Source organism: Orcinus orca, chromosome 2 (genome assembly GCF_937001465.1).
Source record: "Orcinus orca chromosome 2, mOrcOrc1.1, whole genome shotgun sequence".
NCBI lineage: Eukaryota > Metazoa > Chordata > Mammalia > Artiodactyla > Delphinidae > Orcinus > Orcinus orca.
In genome coordinates, this window is record NC_064560.1 from 13,228,644 (window position 1) to 13,239,699 (window position 11,056).

The window sequence follows — 11,056 nt, forward strand, 5'->3', positions numbered from 1 at the left end:
TATAGGAAAATAGTCATTTTGCAAGCAAACATCCTGTCAAGTAATGGCCAGGGTAGCAGGGAGCATATGTCATAAAGTAACAGACTTAAACCTTTAGCTATGCCTTAAGTATCTGTCTATTGACATAAATGGCATAAAGACAATCTAATTGTGTTTGTCTTAAGCTTTTTTTCTTAGCTGCCCTTTATTTTATTAAAGTTTTAGAAAATAGTGTAAAGAGAAAGACTTGGTTAGATTTGAACACACTCGACATAATTCCTAAGATGATAAAGAAAAAGAAAACCTTTCACTGAGATGTTATCAGAATCTCAGACATAGTTTTACATTATGCAAAAAGTTTAAATAATCATTTGATCATTCCAGCTAAATACAATAATTGAAGAGTAGATAATGCTACTTTGTGTATTAGAATAATATCGTGCCATTCTTTGAATGAAAATAGTTGTTACTCTTTTTTTTTCCTTTAGGATATCTGAATAATTATATGAATAATATTTTGGAAATGTAAGAGTTTAAATGGAAAATTTAGGATTAGAATTTATCTCCAGTTTCAAGTAGAATGTCAATTTTTCAAATAATATACTTGATTAGGATAAAAAGATTTATTGAAAAGGAATAAAAAAAATCTTTTGTGGAGTACTTATCCAGAGATGTATTCTGGATAAATAGAGAGATTTTCATAATTCTGCTTTAAAAGTTTATTTTTATCTTAATTGTAAAGATCACTATGAAATTATATAAATAAGTTACAATGCCTTCTTAAAGTATACTGAAGCTCATGGAATTTAAACCTTTATGGTTGTTACTTCTTTACTTTTTTACTTTGCTGTCCTTAAAAAGAGTCCTTTTATTAGACGAGTACCAGGTACATGACAGACAGTCAATAATATTTATTGAATGAATGAAGGCAGTACAGAACATGGAGTCAGAGAAAACTGGGTTTAAATTCCTTTCCTACCTGCTTCTAGTTCTTGACCTTATTTTCTCTTCTCATTTTTCTCAAATGTATGATGGAAGTAATAATGGCATCTCTTTCATATGGCTCTTGAAAAGCGTTCAGAACCTAAGTATGTGCAAAGCATTCAGAGCCCAGCCTTAGCATGTGCTCCATGCATGCAATTATAACCAAATAATGTGATTATGTAATTTTGAATTTGGTTTTCACTGGCATAGATTTTTTCCATTCAGATTTACAGCTGTTGTGCACATGATACAACCATCTGAGGACCCCAAGCACATAAGCCCCTACTTAGAAAATTAAATAAAAACCTTCTGGGCTGCCTAGCACTTCTTTACAGTGAGTCTGACAGAGCTCTCTTTTAATAGCAACCGTCATAAGATACCCTCAAAGACCTTGATGACAATAATTATCTTACCCTTCATCTCTTGGTCCCCCAGGAATCTCAGAATCCAGGCCGGTGTCCATTATGGTCAGCCATCCTGTAAACACCTCCGTCTTCTGAAGGCCTAGTGGGCCATTCCTTCTCTTCCCACTGGTTCTTACCCTAGTTTTTCTTAAACCATTTCCTTTGGTTAGCAACTCATTAGAAAGTATCCAGGAGCAAAATCAATACATCTTCACGTTTTCCTCTGGAACATCTCTTATTTATTTTTATCTTAACTGTAAGGATCATTATAAAGTTATATAAGTTACAATGCCTTCATAAAGTATATCAAAGCTCATGGGATCTAAAACTTTCTGGTTGTTACAGCAACTGTCAGTGAGTTGCTGTCTCATCCTCTAGTTAGAGTAATGCATAACTTGTGGTCCTTTGGGCTCTGCTTGGAACATCTTTGCAATGCCACATGCTTCATAAGGCATCGAGAAGATAAAGTAAACTTAAAACAATAAGGAAGGACTTCCCTGGTGGCGCAGTGGTTAAGAATCCGCCTGCCAGTGCAGGGGACACCGGTTCTATCCCTGGTCTGCGAAGATCCCACATGCCGCGGAGCAACTAAGCCCATGAGCCACAACGACTGAGCCTGTGCTCTAGAGCCCGCGAGTCACAACTATTGAAGCCCGCGCACCTAGAGCCCGTGCTCTGCAACAAGAGAAGCCACTGCAATGAGAAGCCTGCACACTGCAAGGAAAAGTGGGCCCCGCTCGCCGCACCTAGAGAAAGTAGTAGACCCAACGGTAGACCCAATGCAGCCATAAATAAATAAATAAATAAATATATTAAAAAAGAGAAAAAGAACCCTTACCTACTGTGGAATGGAGGACAAACGGTTTAGAATATGGAGGTTTAAACTCGACAATTCCGAAGTGTTGAACAATTCAATGGGTTTTGGCAAATGTATGCAGTCATGTAACCACACCACACTGAAGAAGCAGAGCATTGCCATGATCCCAAGTTTTCCGTCTTCCCCTTTACAGTCATTATACTTGCCCCACCCCTGATCCCAGGCAACCATTGATTTACTTTGTCTCACTATAGTTTTGTCTTTTCTGGAATGTCTCACAAATAGAATCATTCAGTTTGCAGTTTTTGCATCTGTCTTCTCTTACCAAGTATAATATTTTTGGATTCACCTATGTTGATGCATGTATCAGTAGATCATTCCTTCTTATTGTTGAATAGTATTCCATTGTATGGATATACCAGAGTTTGTTTATTCATTCACCAGTTGGTGGACATTTAGATTGTTTCTAGTTTTTGGAGATTATGAATAAAGACATTTTAACAGGTGTGTAGTAGTATATCACTGTGGTTTTAATTTGCATTTCCGTAATGTCTAATGATATTAAGCATCTTATCATGTGCTATCTGCCATCTGTATACCTTTATTAGTGAAGTGTGAATTCAAATCTTTTGCCCATTTTTTATAGGGTGATTTTCTTATTGAGTTTTGAGAGTTCTTTATGTATTCTATATACATGTCCTTAATCAGATATGTTTTTACAGATATTTCTGTGTATATTTTATGTATTGTCTTTTCATTTTCTTAAGAGTGTCTTTCAAAGAGCAGAAGATTTAATTTTTGATTAAGTCCCATTTTTTTCTTTTATGGATTGTACTTTGGTGTTGTGGCTAAGAAACCTTTCCTTAACCAAGGTCACAAAGCTTTTTCACCTAGGTTTTCTTCTAGAAGTTTTACAGTTTTAGATGTCACATTTAGGAGTTTGTGATCCATTTTGAGTCAATTTTTATATATTGTGTGATATATGAATTAAGTTGGGGTTTTCTTGCATGTGGATATTCAATTATTTTGTCCCATTTGTTGAAAAACTATCCGGTCTTCATTGAATTACCTTTCCACTTTTGTGAAAATTCAGTTGACTATATATATGTGGGTCTATTTCTGTATTTTCTGACACATTGATCTGTGTGTCTATCCTTTTGCCAATACTGACACAGTATTAATTACTGTAGCTTTATGCAAGTCTTAAAAGCAGGTAGTGTGAGTCTTCCAACTTTTTTTTTTTTTTCAAAATTGTTTTGGCAGTTCTATTTTGTTTGCTTTTTCCACATAAATTTTAGAATCTGTTTGTTGAATTCTACAGAAAGGACTGCTGGGATTTTGGTTGGGATCACATCGAACGTGTAGATCAACTTAGAGAAGAAATGATAATATTGAGTTTTCCAATCCATGATAATGGTATGTCTCTACTTTTATATATATGTCTCCTTTGATTTCTCTCATCAGTGCTTCATAGTTGAGCATGCAGATTTTGTACATATTTTGTTAGATTAATGCCTAAATATTTTATGCTTTTGGTGCTATTTTAAATGATACCTTTTAAAATTTCATTTTTCTAAGTATCCATTGCAAGTATATAAAAATACAGGGCTTCCCTGGTGGCGCAGTGGTTGAGAGTCCGCCTGCCAATACAGGGGACACGGGTTCGTGCCCTGGTCCGGGAGGATCCCACATGCCGCGGAGCAGCTGGGCCCGTGAGCCATGGCCACTGAGCCTGCGCGGCCGGAGCCTGTGCTCTGCAACGGGAGAGGCCACAACAGTGAGAGGCCCGCGTACCGCAAAAAAAAAAAAAAAAAAAAAAAAAAATTGGTTTTGTATATTGACCTTACAGCCTATGACCTTGCTAAACTCACTTATTAGTACTAGTAGCTTTTTATAGATTCCATTTGGGATTTTTTTCTGTGTAGACAAGCCTGTCTTCTGTTAATAGAGATCATTTTATTTCTTCCTTCCCAATCTGTATGTCTTTAATTTATTTTCGTGCCTTATGCACTGACTAGGACCTCCAGTATGATGTTGAATAGGATTGGTGAAAGTGGATATCCTTCCCTTGCTCTTCATCTTTAGGGAAAGCCTTTGGTCTTTCATCATTAACTATGATGTTAGTTGTAAGTTTTTTATAGGTATATTTTCTTAGGTTGAGGAACATAAGAACATCCCTTATAAACCAAGTTTGCTGAGAGGTTTTTTTTTTAAAATCATGAATAGATGCTGAATTTTTTCAAAGCCTTTTTCTGTATCTGTTGAGATAACCATACAGTCTTTCTTCTCTAGTCTTAATATGGTAAATTACATTGATTTTTAAAATTTGAAACTAACTTTCATTTGTGGTGTAAAGCCTACTTGGTCTTGTTGTATTATCCCTTTTATATATTGCTGGGTATGATTTGCTAATATTCTGTTGAAGATTTTGTGTGTATGTTCATGAGACATATTGGTCTTTAGTTTTCTTTTTTTCTAATATCTTAGTCTCCTTTTGGTATCAGGGTAATACTGACTTCCATCCTCTTTTATTTCCTGGAAAAGTTTGTGTAGAATTAGTATTATTTTTTCCATAAATATGTAGTAGAATTCACCAGGGAAGCCATCTGGGCCTGCAGTTTTCTTTGTTTTAAGGTCTTTAGCTATACATTTATTTTTTAAGGTGATATAATACTATTTAGTTTACCTATTTTTTTCTTGAGAGAATTGCCACTTGTCTTTTTATTTTCTTAACATTGTTCTTCAAAGAGCAAAACATTTTACATTAGTTACAGTACTTAACACAATAGACAAGAGCAAGCAGCTGTAGTTCTTGAGCAGCAGAGAACAGTGAGACAGCAGTGTTTTAGGAAGATGAGTAGGATTCAGACAGGATCAAAAAAGGAGACTGGGCTTAAAGGGACTATTTAGCAGATGACAGTCAGGGGAGGGATGGTGGCAGTAAAAAGGAAGAGGAAAGGAGCACTTGGAAGTCACTTTAAAGAAGGAATTGACAGAACTTAGTCGTGTCTGGCTGGAAGTTGGTAAAGATGGAGAGGGGTACTCACAAATGAACCCAAGATTCTATCTGAAGAGATGAGAAGAATGTCAAGAGTGCAGACAGATGTGACATGATGGAAAAGGTAGCCCTTTTAGAGGTTAAGGTCATGCTTCATCTTGGGATATATTGAGTGTGAAGTGAATTGCTATGGGAATTGACAGCAAAAATAGTATGAGAGGGTAGAACAGTAGAAGAGATTTTTGGATTAGTGAGATCAGGGTTCCTTAGAAGAACGGAGAATCAGAGAGGGTTGCCATATAAAATATAGGATGCTCAGTTAAATGAGAATTTCTGATGAATAAGGAATATTTTTGTTGTTGTTTTTTGGCATAAGTTTGTCTCAACAGCCTGGTATTCAGCCTATACTAATTGGAATTTATAGATCAGAGAGGATCACAATTATTTTGGAGGGATCTAAAAATTCTTATCAGTATAGGTTGAAGACCAGGCTGTTGGTGGCTAAATCATATACTTATTTTCAAGTTTGGGGCCATAAATACAAATGTTAACTGCATATGAGTTTTACTCTCAATAAAATTAAAAATCATTTCTATCCAGAGGAAAATGACATACAATTTTGAAATATATTTCAAGAAAATTAAACGTAATTTCTTTTAAAAAAAAAGCAAATCATCGTGATAATTTCATCAAAAGAGGGTAATTTGAAATATAGAGGGAAATACTATAAAACTGGCATTAAAGGCCTTAAAATGATCTGCTTCGTAAGATAAATCATCGACTACATACTAGATACTATGAACTATGCCTTGAGATATGCAGCCTCACAACAACTCTCCCAGTTGTTACACTATCCCCAATTATTTCCTTTTGCCAAATGAGGAAACCGACGCTAAGGTGGTTTTACTTGAGGTAACATAGAATGGTGGCTTGATACTGTGTCAGTTTAGCTAAACTGCAGTTAGGTTTCTCCAAATTCCTTGACTCGTTCGGTTCCTGTCTAAAGTTGGCCCCAGGAGAAATCTGTGCAACATTCGAAATGCAGGATGAAGCGGCAGCATTACCCTCAAAGCAGGCTGCTGCTGATGTCCTCGTTGGCTCACCTCGTTGGCTTGAGGCAGCAGCTCCCTCAGCATCGGCCAATCTCCTCCTTCAGGTGCTCTCGATCCTGGGCCAGATTAGATGCAGCGAGAGACATGTATAAAGCCAACACACTGTGTTACTACAAGCAGGTGTGCTTGTCTCCCACCAGTCTGCCTCCAGCTTTCCTTCCCCACAGCCTGTCTTGCCAGTCTGCAGGCAGGTGGCTTCGGGGCCAGCAGCAGAGGAGTTGGCCTTCCGGAGAGCCCTCGATAGACTCCCATTCATGTTCACAGGTTAGTGGCTTTATCTGATCCTCCACCTTCCCCGTCCTTCACAGACCTCTGCTATCACATCTTCTCCCACAGTCGTATAATGTCTAATCCCTGTGATGAACCCCTTAGTCCATATCACTCCTAGCGGTCCTGCTTCCCTGGTTGGACTATTAACTGGTACATAGAGCAAGCAAATTGCCGGGGAGCTTCTTAAGCCCAGGTCTGTCCGGCTCCTCTCTTTCACGTTGAAAAAAACAATTAAGACTTTTATTTGGATGACACATTATCAAGCTTGGCTTATTGTTATAGATGGTACGATTGCTTAGTTGTTATCTTGCTGAAATTAGGTTTCACAGAAATTTGAACCCCTTTTTTGTTTCCTAACGTTTCATTTTGAATTACAGCCGTTGTGTATGTGTCATCTCTAGTACTGAATGATAAAGTTCTTCAAGGACCACACGAAACTTCTCTTTATTCTTCAACAGCTGCTGCCACAGTATGTAGTAGGCACTCAATAAATGTTTGTGACTTTTAATAGAGTAGCTAAATTCCTCAAAAATATGTAAAATAGTCCTACATCAAAATACAAACTTGCGTTTGGGGACACTAGGTGTATGTTATAAGATGTGGAAGAGATGTTGCCGCTAAATTGGGATGTATAGAAAGATGAACAGTTTTAAACAGGAATTGAACTACTGTTCAAAGGATTGGAATGTTCTTGTTACAAGCTGAGGCTCAGTGGCAGAGTCCTGCCTTCCCTTGAACACTGTAGGCTCATGGTAGAGATTTTTGTTACATGCTACTGAAAAGGTACTATCCTGTTACAGATAGTGTATTCATCAGTTTTCTTAGTCTCTAGAAACATACTCTGATTTCTTCAGAAAAAGATTTTTTTTAAAGGATAGTAGATTGCTCTCAGAATCTCTGGGAAGATCAGAGAATGAGGCTTTTGGGGAGTGAAACCAGCTCTCTGGGAAAAAACATGTTTTCTTAATTTCTCTGTTATTTACAAGTAATGGTTATAAACATGACACACTTTTGATTTGTATTAACATTTTTCCATCACTTAAATTCTAGACAATCAAATTCTAGACAACAAAATAACAAATCAAGCCTTGATTTCTGGTGCGTGCCAGTTTCAATAGTGTAAATACTCCCAAGATGGCTGATGTCCAAGCTCCCAGTGTGATGTCAGTGAACATGGAATCGGGAAGAAATGTATGATACAGATGCAATAGATGTAAATAAGCTTAAAGTCCATAGATAACAGTAAAATATAGTAAAATAATTAGAAAAGGATGAGTTTTGAGTTTATTATCTTTTTTATATATAATTTATTTAATTGTAAGTTTATATAATTTAATATTACATTTAATGACTGGCTCACAAAATTCCTGAAAATTTAGCAATCACCTTTTACAAGTGGGGAAAGCTGGCTTCAGCACACCACTGCATGGTGGCCACCCAGCCAGGAAACACCACCCCAAATCGCCCACAGCACTGCTCCATGGAGGACAGCACTGCACACAGGATAGCTGCGTGCAGATCCTGTCACTGACTGGCCACAGGAGGGTCCTGCTGGAACTAGTGCCCTTTGTTGATTCAGGAAACAGCCACAGTTGGCATCTGTCACCAGAGCACCACGACCCTTGTGTCTTTTGTGTTGCTGGTTCCCAAGACTTTGAACTGGTAGATGCATTTGACTGATAGCTCTCACTTAGGTGCACAGAATCTGAAAAAAAAGAAGTGTTTCACATTTTCAGCTTAAAAGGTGGTCATAAAGTGAAGGGTTCTACAAATACAGAGAAAGAGTTCAGATATTGAGTAGCAAAAAAGAGTAACAAGCATCTGCCCAGTTGTGTATTTCACCCCTTTGGTTGTGGGGGAATTGGTTGCTGGTTAAGAACATTTGCTGCATCCCATAAGAGAACACACCAATCTGTCAAGAACACGTATCATTATTCCACCATTCCATAAGGCCAGCTACTTCTGAGTGAGGCATAAGTGAATCCCATGGATATCAGTTCACTGTCTACTTCTCCAAATTTTTGATTGAATTAAATTTTTGATAATATGCTGTCTTTTTCAAATGTCTATCAGCTTCACTGACTGTACAGGTGACTTAAATGGTGATGTGAAAAGAATCATATCCCTGCATCTGTTAGGTTTGTTATGACGGCCTTTATCTCTGTGACCCCTCAGGTATGGGGAATTGCTCTTTGGTGACTTGTTGGTGTAGAGGGACAAACAGGGAATGCTCCAAGGGATCTGAATGTGGCCCTTCCTGCTTGCTATGAAAAGGAGTCACTCTTTCCGTCTTTCAGTTCATCTATTCCTTTATGCACTTAGCAACAGATGTATGAAATCAGGGTCCTACTGGGCTTATGTGAGACAAACACAGATCAAAACTTTATTTCTCATTTTAATTTATTCAATAACTGCATTGTAGGTGTCGATTCTATGCAAGACATTGTTCTAGCTGCATGGGACACAGCAAGAAACAAAACAGGAAAAAATCCTTGCCTTCATGGAGCTTATGTTCTAAAAGGAAGTAACAGACAATAAACTAACTAAATAATATAGTACCTTAGAAGGCAACAAATTCTATGGAGCAAAATATAAGTCAAGGAAGGGGGATAGGGAGTTCTAGATGGGGAGGTGTTTGCACTCTTGAATAGAGTGGCCAGGGAAGGCTGTATTCCAGCTAAGATTAAAGGAAGTAAGGGAACAATCTCTTTCTATCCTGTAAACCACAATTTCATTCAGGAATTAGAGTTAGTTCTGAGCCAGTTTCCAATAATCCCCCAAACATCTAGGTATTTGCCTTTACAGTGTACTCTTCCCCTGATCAATGACCCGCAGGTACTTTTGGGAAAGTCCAGGATGAAGATTCACAGTACATACGTGTGTCGTTGTGGCACGTTTTTCCTCCATGGGTCCTCACTCCCCCTTCAGTGCAGACGCTCTGGGTCACTGAACCAACTCAGGTTCAGGAATCAGGTGAGTGGCTCTGAAATCCCACCGCCAAGGCTCAGAGCATGTCTCTTACAACAGACTCGGAAGAGGTTTGTTATTTAGATCAAATAGGCCCTTCGTGGGCCAACTACCTATTTTGGTTCTAGGGACTGGATACTGAAATAGCCACTAGCAAAAATCCTTGTAGGGTTCACTCTATTTACCACTCCCATTCTGCTGCCACACACACCTTGCCCTGGTGATACTACCCTGGGACCTTGGGACTCCCATTGTGAGTTCATCGGGGAATGAAATCAGGAGCCCATTTCAACCAACACATGCCCAGGCTACATCAAACAGCCAGTACAATGTTCATTCACTTGTTCTTCGATGTTGGTATCCCCCTCACCAAGGTGTATCTCTGGACCCGCTAAGGGGACACAGTTAGGTGTTATGAGAGCAGCCTCTGCATGATTAATCCACTCCAACATTTTTCTCTCTCTGCTATTTGTATTTTTCCTTGACATTATATCAAGGAATTTCTGGTGGCTCAACTTTACTTAGCCAGGTTTCAGTCAACCAACTGGGAAAACCATTAGACCCATTCCCAGCTGCTGGTGTCAATACACCCAATAAATTCAGTCTGACCTAAAATTCTGTCCCTTAGTCTTAGCCTAACACCCTCAGAATCCATTTCCAAAGTTTACCAATATAAATTAGCATAATCCTACAATTCTTTTGATGTATAGTTGGTATTTCTTTTATTGGATTTTGTTATTATAGCCTATCTCCTCCAAGGCATGATAGGATGTATATAATACATGTTATTACATACTATATATATTCTATATACTAATATATGTATTTCATATATGACATATATAGTTACTTATGTATATATGTGTATATAATTATATATGTTTACATAACTACATATAGTTACATATGTATATATGTGTGTAGTTATATATGTATGTGTGACTATATATAGTTATATATACACACCCATAAGCACACATACATATATATGTAACCATATAGCTAGATAGACATAGAGACAGACACAATGATGGGTGGAGGAGGTAAGGCATGAAGAAAATATTTCTCAGATCAGGTCTTTACAGAGTCTTCAAGCAAGGCAAGAAGAGTCATCCGCTTCGGTCGGCAAGGGAAACTCCATGGGGTTGGAGTTTCAGTTTATTCTGAGTTTTTCTAATCCTCCCATGTATTCATACTTCAGTTCTCAAGTCCTACACTTTCTTACTCAGCATCTTAACTTGAACATGAGGGATCTGGTGAGGCTGGTACTTCACCTGGTATTGAAATTAGACAACTCACAAGATCTAAGTGGATGTTCAATTTTCAGTAGTCTCAGCATCTGTTTTGAGGTCTATCAGCCCTGCTGCACAATAGATAAGAGATTCTTTAAGGAAAATCATAGAAAGTCCCTAGTTTGAGTCCTTGATAAAATCCATTTTCTTTCTTTAAGCTCTCCAATACCCTTAGAAGCACCTATCCTGCCCTGCAGTCTTTGAATCCTTCACATCTTTTATGCTGTTTATTG

The 11,056-nt window shown here is 37.9% G+C and overlaps 1 long non-coding RNA gene across 1 annotated transcript; it reads left to right on the top strand.

The window, feature by feature from the left end:
- The first annotated feature begins 2,176 nt into the window (after positions 1–2,176).
- LOC117197041 (uncharacterized) lies at positions 2,177–10,288 on the top strand. The gene is made up of 3 exons (XR_004477511.2): positions 2,177–3,600; positions 6,339–6,558; positions 6,942–10,288. It is a non-coding gene; the product is annotated as an uncharacterized LOC117197041 (long non-coding RNA).
- Positions 10,289–11,056: the final 768 nt, after the last annotated feature.